Here is a 12,959-nt window from a genome sequence, read left to right as displayed (position 1 = left end):
AGCCAGAGGGGGGTTGGCAGAGTGGGTCAAGGTGGTGGTAAATGCCTCCCTTCGGGAGGGCAAAATTCCAGCGAGCCTAAAAGAGACTGTGATAAAACCACTGTTGAAAAAACCATCAGTGGATCTCAACTTTCAGCCAGTTTCCAATCTCCCCTTTTTGAGCAAAGTCTTGGAACGTGTGGTTGCCTCACAGCTCCAGGGGTTCTTGGACAAAACTGATTATCTGGATCAGTCACAGTCGGGTTTTAGACCGGGACATGAAACTGGGACAGCCATGGTCGCCTTAGTAGATGATCTCTGCAGAGAGCTCGACGGGGGGAGTGTGTCCCTGTTGGTTTTCCTGGACCTCTCAATGGCCTTTGATACCATAGACCATGGTATCCTTCTGGGGCACCTCACAGGGATGGGTCTTGGAGGTACTGTTCTGCAGTGGCTCCAGTCCTTCCTGGAGGGTCGTACCCAGAAGGTGTTGCTGGGGGACTCCTGCTCAGCCCCACAGCCATTGTCCTGTGGGGTCCCACGGGGCTCAGTATTGTCCCCCATGTTGTTTAACATCTACATGAAGCCGCTGGGTGAGATCATCTGGAGTTTTGGAGTTCGATGCCATCTGTACGCAGATGACGTCCAACTCTATCACTCATTTCCACCAGATGCTAAGGAGGCTGTCAAAGTCTTGAACAGCCGCCTGGCCGCTGTGACGGACTGGATGAGGGCAAGCAAATTGAAGTTGAATCCAGACAAGACAGAGGTCCTTCTGGTCAGTCGCAAGGCCAAACAGGGTATAGGGTCGCAACCTGTGCTGGATGGGGTTACACTCCCCTTGAAGGCACAGGTTTGCAGCTTGGGAGTTCTCCTGGATTCATCACTGAGCCTGGAATCCCAGGTTGCAATGGTGGCCAGGGGAGTATTCACACAAATAAAACTCATGCGCCAGCTGCACCCGTACCTTAGGAAGTCAGACTTGGCCATGGTGGTCCACGCTCTCGTTACATCTAGGATAGACTACTGCAACACACTCTATGTGGGGTTGCCTTTGAAGGCTGCTCGGAAGCTTCAAATAGTCCAACGAGAGGCAGCCAGGTTAATAACTGGGGTGGCATACAGGGAGCATACAACTTCCATGTTACGCCAGCTCCACTGGCTGCCAGTTTGCTACTGGGCACAATTCAAAGTGCTAGCTTTGGCCTATAAAGCCCTAAACGGCCTTGGCCCAAATTGCCTGTCTGAACGCATCTCCCCCTATGAACCTTCATGGAACTTAAGATCCTCTGGGAGGCCCTGCTTTCCATCCCGCCATTGTCACAGGCATGATTGGTGGGAATGAGAGACAGGGCCTTCTCGGTGATTGCTCCCCGGCTATGGAACTCCCTTCCTGGTGAGATCAGGTCAGCCCCCTCCCTTCTGTCCTTTAGAAGGATGGTAAAAACTTGGTTGTGGGACCAAGCTTTCGGGACAAGGCAATAAAGCGGCAATAGGAAATATGACCATGCCAAAATATTAGATTTGATGCGGATGACTAGGACGGTTTTAAATGGTGTGTTCTCATATTTTGATAAATTTTTTTAATGTTTATGTATTATATGTGAATTTGTGTCCCGGCATTGAATGTTTACCGTGTATATGCTGTGCTCCGCCCTGAGTCCCCTTCGGGGTGAGAAGAGCAGAATATAAATGCTTTAAATAAATAAATAAATATTTTTTTCAATCCTGGCCTTAATTGCATTTGTTCTGAGGGCTTGCTCCTGGGCCTTCTGTCTCCTTCTTCATTGTTCCATTTGTGAGCCATATCCAGGTCTTCTCCTTATCAACTTTTCCTTCAATTTTGTCATTATTATTATTATTATTATTATTATTATTGAGCATTTCCTCTCTCCAGCCCCCTATACTGCCCATCAGTTCATCTAAATGCCATTATTGCAAAAAAGCCACTGAGTCTTTGAGTGGTGGTGGGATTTGGTCAATGAAGATGGTGGAAGAGTATACCAACCTCCATGCTTTTATATGTCACCAAAAGTAGCCCAAGCCAGATATATCAGGATTCTATACATAGGCTTCACTTCATTTCTTCTTTTTCCTTCTCATAGGATGTATTGCAATGATTACTATCATGTAAACAAAACTCCACAACCCAAAAATATATGTGATTCTGCACCCCGCTCTATTTTGCAGCATTTCTTTCTGTGATTTCACATTTGCTGTGCATCCGGAAAATGGGAAAATAACAAAAGTAGCTTGCACTCAACAGAAGGGAGGGAGGAGGGGGAGACAGAGTTTTGATCTTCCTTATAGGCTCTGCCAAAAGAAAGTGCCTGCAGTCTCTTATAGCTTATGTGCACTTCCTAATGAATAATTTTATGATATTGACCAAACTGGAATGATGCTTGATCAGATGTGAGCCAGTCTTCATCTCTGAAATATTTGGAGGGTATGGAACAATTACCCGCCACTATGCAACACCCAATGCAGGTCAAGTGGGCTATGCCCTCTCTGGAGCTGGTTTTCAGGTGGCATAGAACAGGCATAGGCAAACTAAGACCCGGGAGCTGGGTGAAGCCCCCTGGACTTTTACCTCAGGCCCTTCTAATTTTCCCTGACCTCTTGGCATAAAGACATGGCGGCCCACCTTCTGGACCACTCTCAACCACTACATGTCTCACCCTCCTCCTGGCATAAGGATGGTGCAAATGGCTCAAGGAAGGCTCAAGGAAGGCACGAGGTGGCTGAGAGTCCACCAGAGCACTCTTAGCCCCCACCTGTCTCACACTCTTTCCAGCATAATGCCAAGAGGATAGCCCAAGGAGGAGGATAGGAAGGAGGATCGGGCAATCGTCATATGTCTTGCCTTCCTCCTGGCATAAGTATGGGGCGAGCAGTATTTATTTATTTATTTATTTATTTATTTCTTGCATTTATTAACCGCCGCTCTCAGCCCTAGGGCGACTCGCGGCGGTGTACAGTACAAAAAGACACTTTACAAAGAAATCCGAACAACAACTAACATCACTAATACATAACATCTAACTTACACTAAAACATCCGCTCCGTCATATTATGGAATCATAGTCAATCTCGTAGTCATAGTTCGTTCCGGTTGTCAATACCATTTACATAGCACTTAGTTGAAAGCCTGCTCAAAGAGCCAAGTCTTCAGGCCTTTACAAAAGGCCATGAGGGAGGGGGCCTGTCTGACGTCAGCAGGGAGGGAGTTCCACAGCCGGGGAGCCACCACTGAGAAGGCCCTCTCTCTCGTCCCCGCCAGACGTGCCTGTGAGGCAGGCGGGATCGAGAGAAGGGCCTCCCCAAGTGATCTCAAGGTCCTCGTGGGCTCGTAGGCCGAGATGCGGTCCGCAAGGTATTTTGGGCCGGAACCGTTTAGGGCTTTGTAGGATAACACCAGCACCTTAAATTGGGCCCGGTAGCAAATCGGCAGCCAGTGGAGCTGGAACAACAGGGGCGTTGTATGCTCCCTGCGTCCTGCTCCTGTTAACAACATGGCTGCCGCGCGCTGGACTAGCTGGAGCTTCCGGGCCGTCTTCAAGGGCAGCCCCACGTAGAGAGCGTTGCAGTAGTCAAGACGGGATGTGACCAGAGCATGTACCACCGTGGCCAAGTCAGACTTCCCAAGGTACGGGCGCAGCTGGCGCACGAGCCGAAGCTGTGCGAAAGCTCCCCTGGTCACCGCTGAAACCTGGGGATCCAGGCTCAGCAATGAGTCCAGGGTCACACCCAAGCTGCGAACCTGCGCCTTCAAGGGGAGTGCGACCCCATCCAGCACAGGCTGTAACCCTATACCCTGCTCGGCCTTGCGACTGACCAGGAGTACCTCTGTCTTGTCTGGATTTAATTTCAGTTTGTTCGCCCTCATCCAGACCATTACAGCGGCCAGGCACCGGTTCAGGACTTCGACAGCCTCCTTAGTAGCAGGTGGGAAGGAGTGACAGAGCTGGACATCATCTGCGTACAGATGACACCGCACCCCGAAACTCTGGATGATCTCACCCAGCGGCTTCATGTAGATATTAAACAGCATGGGGGACAGGATAGAACCCTGAGGAACCCCACAGGTCAAAGGCTGTGGAGTTGAACAGGAGTCCCCCATAACACCTTCTGGGTCCGACCCTCCAGGAATGACTGGAGCCACTGCAAAGCAGTGCCCCCAAGACCCATTCCCGCAAGGCGCTCCAGAAGGATACCGTGGTCGACGGTATCGAAGGCCGCTGAGAGGTCCAGGAGCACCAACAGGGACACACTCCCCCTGTCTAGCTCCCGGCGCAGATCATCCACTAAGGCGACCAAGACTGTCTCGGTACCATGTCCCGGTCTGAAACCAGACTGTGCCGGATCCAGATAATCCGTGTCTCTCAAGAATACCTGGAGTTGTGAGGCCACCACGCTTTCCATGACTTTGCCCAAAAAGGGAAGATTGGAAACAGGCCGAAAGTTGTCAAATTTAGTGGGGTCCAGTGATGGTTTCTTCAACAGCGGCTTTATAATAGCCTGTTTTAGGCTCGCTGGAATCTTGCCTTCCCGAAGGGAGGCATTAACCACCGCCGTTACCCACTCAGCCAATCCCCCTCTGGCCTCCCTTAGAAGCCAGGATGGGCAGGGGTCTAGGATGGACGTGGTGGGTCTCATTCCTCCAAGTATCTTGTCCACATCCTCGGGCTTCACAAACTGAAAAGAATCCAACAAAATGGGACAAGCAGGCGCTCGTGTCACATCCACAGAGACTGCATTTAATGTGGCGTCCAGCCCAGAACGGATCAAAGCGACTTTGTCTGCAAAGAACCGAGCAAATGCTTCACAGCGCGTGGCCGAATTGTCAGGGCTCCCACCTGAGGTGGGAGTCAAAAGACCTCTGACAATCCGAAACAACTCCGCCGGACGGTTTTTTGCAGACGCAATAGTGGCCGCAAAGAAAGTTTTCTTTGCGGCTTTTATTGCCGCGGCATATGCCCTTAGAAAGGACACAAACCGTGCTCGATTTGGCTCGCTTGGGTCCGAGCGCCACACGCTCTCTAGTTCCCTCTTCCTTCGCTTCATCGCTGCCAACTCCTCAGTAAACCAAGGAGATGGTTTAGCTCGGTTACTTGAGAGGGGACGTTCCGGAGCGATCATGTCAATTGCCCTGGCCATCTCCCCATTCCAGAGAGCGACCAAGGCCTCGACATGGTCACCTACCGAGGTGGCGGGAAAGTCCCCAAGAGCCGTCAGGAATCCATTCGGATCCATAAGCCTCCTGGGGCGGACCATCTTAATGGGTCCTCCACCTTTGCGGAGGTTAGGGGGCGCAGTGAGTCTAAATCTGATCAGGAAGTGGTCGGTCCACGGCAACGGAGAGATGGACAACTCCTCCACACCGCCACCCTGCTCCCATCCCTGGCAGAAAACCAAGTCCAATGTATGTCCAGCACAGTGGGTGGGGCCAGTTATTCGTTGGGACAGCCCCATGGTTGCCATGGCGGACATGAAGTCCTGAGCCGCTCCTGTGAGGGTCGCCTCGGCATGGACGTTGAAGTCCCCCAGCACAAGAAGCAGTCCCATCTGTATGCTTGGAGGACAACCTGAGGATGACCTGGGCCCTGCTCTTTCCCCTCCTGACCCCACCCTCTCCTGGGCCTTCCCCCTTCCAGGCCTGTCATGCCCAGTCTGTACCCAGCTGTCCTTCCTCTTGGTTTGGCTCTTATGGCCAGGCCTGAAATGCGGCTCCATAGCAAAAAAGTTTGCCCATGCCTCGTATAGAGGCTGATTGAGAGATAGCTGACAAGGGAAAGTCCCAAAAGCTCCAGTAGTGCAACATTGGACTCTGCCCCTTCCCATTTACAAACACACTAACATGCCACACATATTATTTTATATGCCCATGCTTACTTGTTTAAAAGAGCCAGATGTGAGAATGCCTTCTTTTTTGTTTGGTGAAGAATTCAGACCTGGAGATTTCACTGGAATGTGTAAAGTAAATGGATTACTGTAACTTCGATAGACAACCCTCCTGCCAATGGCTTTCATGAGAATAAATGAATCTTCTTTTGTTTTTTTAAAGAGTTGTTACCAGCTCAAAAGCTCTCTGGGCTGTGTTTTTAGTGTCTCTGATGTTCTTTCGATTTATAAGGGTGTGCTCTCATAAACTAACCCTTCAATATTTAATAAATCTGATAGGGAGGTTATTCAGCTCTTCTACACAGGTTACTAAAAGTCATAAACAGAAGGTAGCTGTAATAAATAAAACTAATAAAACTATTCATTTCCTGGAATAGTGGGAAAGAATGTATAGGCTCAATGTTACCAGCATGCTATGTTCATGGTTGCAAAATGCATAGCCTCCCCAAGGATATATTTTCTTTTAAAACAAAATTTTAGTTTAGGTGGGCTCCTAGGAAATTGGCTGGGTCTGAAACCCATTTCAGACAAGCAGCTCTTCTGTCCTGTATTTCACCTACCAGACAAAATATTGTTCAGGCTTTTGCATTACCATCTGCCGATTCACTTCCTGTCTATTTTATTTATTTGATAGTGCTGCCAATATAGGTTTTATTGCATCATATTCACATTAATGATCTACATGGTGGGAGACATACTGGTTGAAATGAATTAGTTAAACATGTATGACAAAATTGTACAATTGACCAATTGTGGTTGGAGTCAGATGGTGCTAGCAATGTGTAGTTTTCCGATACTATCTCTATGTACACAGGTACAGATGAGTTTCCAGAGATATACCTCCTGTTTTGGAAACAAATTGTAGAAATATCTAGCTGTTGTTTTGTAAGGCTATATATATAACCATACTTCCAAATCAATTTTAAAAAAGCAGATATCTGACAAAATCTATTTGGAAATTTCACTGACGTCTTTCTCCCCAAAATAAGAACAGAAAATCTATATCAAGGAAATGTAGTATAAAGATCCACTAGGCAGATCTATGCTACATTTGTTGTTTCTCCTCCCTGAAGTCACCTTTTTCACATTAGCTCCTCTAACTCAATGCATCCATACAATGTCTGTTGAGAACAAGTCACAGCTGAGAGTACATGGCTATGTGGCTACAGCCAAATGCACAAGAATGTCACTTTTTAGAAGCTCCAGAGAAAGTTTGGCATGCCTTGGAATATGCCTTTAACATTACCTGTTTGGGTACCAACAAGCACTTACATGAACCAGTAAACAGCTGCAGTAGTTGCAGTACCAGTACCCTAGTCGATCTCATTCAGTGTTCTCTGTCACATTACACATAAAAGAAACAAAAATAGATGGAGAATAGCTTGTTAAAATTGGGAAGCTAAACTTGGTTGATCTGGTGGGAACTCAAAACAGTGGTCATTCTGGAGCAGTTGGCAAAAGGTCTCGTGAAGCTGAGAATATTGACCTTTTTACTCTGGAAAGAGTCATTACTGCACTTGTGGAAAGAACACTATACAGTTGAACAAATGCAGGAAAGAAGGATGGGCCACTTATAATTCTATTAAAGCTGCTGCAGACTGAACGGAAGTACATCTCTACGAGCTCAGTTATTTGACCTGACCATGCTACCTGCCCTATGCTACAGTGGAGAGACATGGGCAATGAAAAAGGCTCTTGGAACAGGTCACATATGCCTCCCTCAAAAGATAGCTTGTTGGGATGTCTCTCCAAATGCAGAGAGAACATGGACTACACAATGAGGGTATTTGAAAAATATCAAAAGTGAAAGCTCCTCTGCACCACGTTGCCCAACTCAAATATTGCTTTGCAGGCTACATGATGCGCAGAACAGGTGGGTGCTGGAGCAATGCCATGACAACATGGTACCTGGAGAGATGGATGAGATCTCTTGATCATCCCTCTCACCTGATGGTCTGATCCATTCCATATGGTGTATAATGTGAGAGACTAATATAGTCATACAATGGTACACTGGTCAACTCGTATTCAAAATACATATGAATTGAGACAAATAATGTTGTGATCCACTCAAAAGCTGGGGAACAAATAATCTAAGTATTACATTGGCACAAACCTTTAAAACGCAAGCAAATTATATTAGTCATGAGAACAATACTCTACTATTATTTAACATTCTAATTCAATACTAAAATTGAGATTTATACAAATACAAACACAGTAGGATTGTGCACAGACCTCCTTGTCCTAAATTTGGTTTGAAGTCCAATCCCTTGATCTGGGTCTCATTTGGATTGGATACATTAAATTGAAACCATTCCAATCTGGACCCTGAATCTAAACAGAAATTTAGGAATCCAGACTGCCAATTCAACCAAATCGAGTTGCACAAAAAGACTCAATTTGGTTGGATGTGGTTAGGTGAAGCAATATCAGTCCCATGAATATGGGGTTGTCCCATATATTTTGATAATGATAATGCTATGGTGGTGTAGTCCAAGAGATAGTGCTTTTCTGCTGTATTCTACCAGCGAACAATCTGGTAAAATTTCATAACACAGCATATTGAGGCAGCCCATCACAGGTGACAAAATATGTTTCACTTACTACCAGCAGTTCAGCTGACAAAATCTACTGGACACTATTGCTTCACTTTAAGGTGCTGGTACTAGAAATTTCCTTTTTATGGACCACATCCCATCTTTGCTATAGCTTTCTGCCTAAAACTCTCAGAATAACCGAAAAGTGCCGTCACACGTTGTGCTTACCTACAGTTTCCCTCTTTTTGCTGATTAGACTTTTCTTGTGCATTTGTTCTGAGCAAGAGCAGTTACTGCTGCCCCATAAAATATTGGAGGATGGTACTGATGCTGTAGTCCTGGAATTTGCTCCAGGTCACTTGCTGGAGTGACGGCAGATAGCGATCCTGAATCCTATTCCCATCTCAAAGCGGACCCCAATAATGTCCTCTCTTTTCTCTAACATGTGACATTACAATTCAGTGTCCCTCACACTGTCTGTTTTCTATCTAACACTTCACTAACAACAGCAACAACAACAACAACAGAGAAAGGAAACTGGGAAGAGGAATAGATTTCATTAATAAATTCATTATTGCTTCCATTGCAACAAATTGAATTCCAGATTGGGTCATGCAGGAAGAGAAAGGCAGGGAATAATCTGAATGAATGAACAGGTTGAAAATCCAAATTAGTTACTAATCAAGTAGCTCAGTTGAAGAGGAGCAAAATCTTACTTTTTCCAGCAGAGTCAGGAAAAAGCAAACTCCTGCAGTCTCTTCTAGTTTATATGTTCATCTTCATTAATAATTGTTGGTATCTTGACTACACTGAGATGCTACTTGGCTGTATGTGTCCCAGTTTTCATCCGTGAAATGTTGAGGGGTATGCAAGGGTACTCCAGATGTCAAAACAATTGTGAATTGTGCTCTTGGATTCAGGGAGGGTAGGCAAAATAAGTTGTGGTTGCATGTGTCTAAAAGATTCCAGCTGGGTAATCCAGAGAAAGTCTTCCTTGAGGCAACTAATAGCAAGAAGATGTCTTAAAACACCTGGAATTATTTAAACAGGTTAATAGGAAAAAATAGGAAAAAGACTATAGCCTGAATGCTATTGGTAGTCCCAATTAGCATACAGCTATGCCTCAGTTAACAAAGTAGATGTGTCCCTGGGCATTACTTCTTTAGCAGAAAATTTAGTAGCAGATGCAGGAATAACAGAATGAATGGAGAGCAGTTCATACTCTATAGAAAACATGAACAGTTCAACAAGTTTTGACAAACTTTTAATTCAAAGATAAACATATGAAACAACCAAATCAAGGAAGCCTTGCATAAGTTAAAACACAATGAACCTTCTAAAGATCATCTGAAGGTTTCTCCCAAAATGTATCCAGGTTTGATTTTTTTTTTCTTTCGGCTGCCTCCATGTTCATTATGATTTCCATTTGGTGGCCATATTGTAGATTTATCTTTTTAAAGAATATATTGAGGCTAGTTGGTGAGGCAGACTTATTTATATTTTCCTTTCCTCTCTGCTTTACTATTCAGGCACGCTTAGTATGGGATTTTTCAGGCAGCTGCAGTTTAGCTTGCCTCTTTTAAGTAGGCACACAGGGCTATAGTAGTTTTGGCTATAATATAATCCTTTTCTTTTCCAGCTCAAGCCTTTTTGCATTGTTTACATGCTGTTTTTCTCTAGTCCTCCTTCAGCATCCTTCCAAATCAGTGACAAAAGCTGATAGGAAAGAAATCCACACATTTCAAATGTGGTACTGGATAAGAGAACTACAGGCACTGTGGATTACTAAAAAGACAAAAAAAAACCTGTCCTAAAGCAAATCAACCCAAGAATCCAAGATGACTAAACTGAGATTGTCATACTTCGAACAGTAACTACTATGATGCTTAGTAAGATAGATCGCAATAGAAATAGAGGAACACTGCATTACAGAAAAATAGACTCAATCAAATAAGGCAGTTCCCTGAGTCTGCAAGGGTCTTTCATTATTAAGATCATCATATATTGAAGTTGATTTGATGACAGTTTTTTAATATATATATATATATATATATATATATATATATATTAGGCTAAACTATATTAGGGCTGTGCAAAAAGCTGTTTGTGCCTCTTATGTTGGATCTATTTTGTAAGATTTGTACATACAACACAATATTAAAAAACACTGGTGGTGTCCACGAAAAAAAGATTCAAAATGATTCCAAAAACTAGCCTATGACTTTCTGAAACTTGTGGGGGGGGGGGGGGTGATGCCCTGATTATGTTGTATAATTGAAAATAGTAATTTAAGGAGATAGCTCTTGAAGGTGTTTGTTTTTTTGAAAAAAAATGGTCATAAAAACTTCTTAAAGTTTCCAAAAATCAATGGATATGTGAAACATTTTGAAACTTAGGATAGGGGTAACAGAAGTGTGTGTTCTATCATCATAGCAAGTTTCACCCCAATAGATCTAAAAATGAGGAAGAAAAGAGCCCCAGAACCTCCATCCCCTTTGCACAATTATACAAGAAAAAGTAATGAAAATCTTGTTACTTTTTATAGTTACGATATGGACTCCTTACAATATTTTACAAACACTTTAGAAACAATTCATCACCACCCCCTAATGTAGTAATGTGCATTGAAACATTTTTTTAGTTGATTGCACAGATAGATATATTCTGGACTAGACTTGTCTAGGGAGTTAAATGAATGTCTTGAATACAGTTGGACCTTCTGTACCCATGGATCCAAACATCCATAGCTTATAACCCCCCACCCCCCCACCCCAAAAAAGCCCCTAACAAAAAGCAAATTTTGATTTGGCTATTTTATATAATTTTACTACATTATTGTAGTTATAGAAGTTAATGGTCCATGAATGTTGGTATTTATAGAGAGACTCTGGAACCAAACCTCAGTCGATACAAATGTCCACTGTAAATTCATGTGTCTGTTGTTTTATTTATGGAGCTTACCAAGATCAGCCCAAGAGATTTTGCCGCAAGAGTTGAATGACAAGATGCTCCTTCCTTGAATAGAAGCTGATTGCTAGCTAAATCTTACTTCAGTACTATGTATGAATGACTGTCTTTGCAGTTGAGGGCAACATGGCAACTCAGAGGGAGACAACTAACTATATGGAACATACAACTCTAAAATCTTGCCGCTGCTCCCTTTCCTCCAACATCTGCTATTTGTGGTGTATGTTCACTTTGCCTAATAGTTGGATCATGGAAGACTATCGTACTCGTCCAAAGAGGGATCACCTAAGTAAGTAAGTAAGTAAGTAAGTAAGTTGGACAACCCAAGAAAAAGAGAGAATTGTGGAAAATAACCTTCTGAAAAATTTACAGAAAAAAACAGTTCCTTAGAAACCAAAGTTCATTTTCAAGTTACTGAGTCACTCACGGGCCAGAAACTTGGGCAGTCAGTTCAAAGACATCTCTCCTTTATCAGTTTCTTGACGTTCATTAGGTGTGGGTAGTGAAAGAAAGCCAACAGTACCAACAGCTGCCTGGAATCTCTCCACAATCCAAAGGTGAATAATTAAATATAACTGAAGCCCCTAAGGAAAACATGAGTCACCAAGCTCAGAACCATGTTATCATGCAATGCAAATTAAGACGGAAATGCTTCAAGCATGTCCAGACAATTGCAGTAAGAAATCGTGGGCTGCACCCCAAAAATATAATAGAAGGAGTCAGTCAAAAGGCATTCCACGGTGATAGTGTTTGTTTTGTTAGAGGGAGACTTGACAGGATTACTTTAGCTTCGAAGAGAACGTGTATTACTGTAGAGTGAACCAGTAATTTAAATAGTGGGTGGTGTAAGGGGAAGGTGGATCTAAACTTTTTGTAAGGGTTGTCTTTGGTAGCACGACCAACCCAATTATGTATGCACAGTCTTTAAGCATGTACAGCTGGCCTTTCTATGAAAGTAATTCTGAAAAGACCAACGAAAACCAAGTTATGTAAACACCACACCTTCAAGGTAAAATTCCACAACACCTGGGCTGATTCAGCAAGAGAAGAAAACAAGGATCTGTCACATAAATTTCTCAAATCAGAGAATTTCTTGTATTGCCTTCTGATGTTAGAATGACATACTTTGAGTTGGCAGCACAGACCGAAAGCCTGGCCTTTAGGGATTGGTTTATTTTTTTTGTTTGGCTTGGTTTTCTTGGATGCCCATGAAATAACAAAGACTAGAACATTCGTAGAAATCAGTTTGAACATCTCTCCCAGGTGTGATGCTTATTATTAGACTATGAACTCTAGAACGAGTCAGTGTACAAAGAATGTTCTGATTCCATATAGACTCACACAACCAGAGTAAGCTGAGAGACAATGGCAAACCCAAGACCACCCACAAAGTGAGCATTATGGCATCATATGTGTTTTTTACTGGCATGGCAGCTGCTTTTCCCAGGTGCGTGAGCAATCCACATGCCCGCAAAACTGATGCCAACATCCCCACAGCTTCAAATACTGCAGCTCGGTTCACACATCCGTATTTGAAGTGGAAATATTAACAGTCAATGCAAAGTGGTTTCT

The sequence above is a fragment of the Anolis sagrei genome, chromosome 2 (assembly GCF_037176765.1).
Source record: "Anolis sagrei isolate rAnoSag1 chromosome 2, rAnoSag1.mat, whole genome shotgun sequence".
NCBI classification, from domain to species: Eukaryota; Metazoa; Chordata; class Lepidosauria; order Squamata; family Dactyloidae; genus Anolis; species Anolis sagrei.
This window is presented reverse-complemented; position numbering follows the sequence as displayed.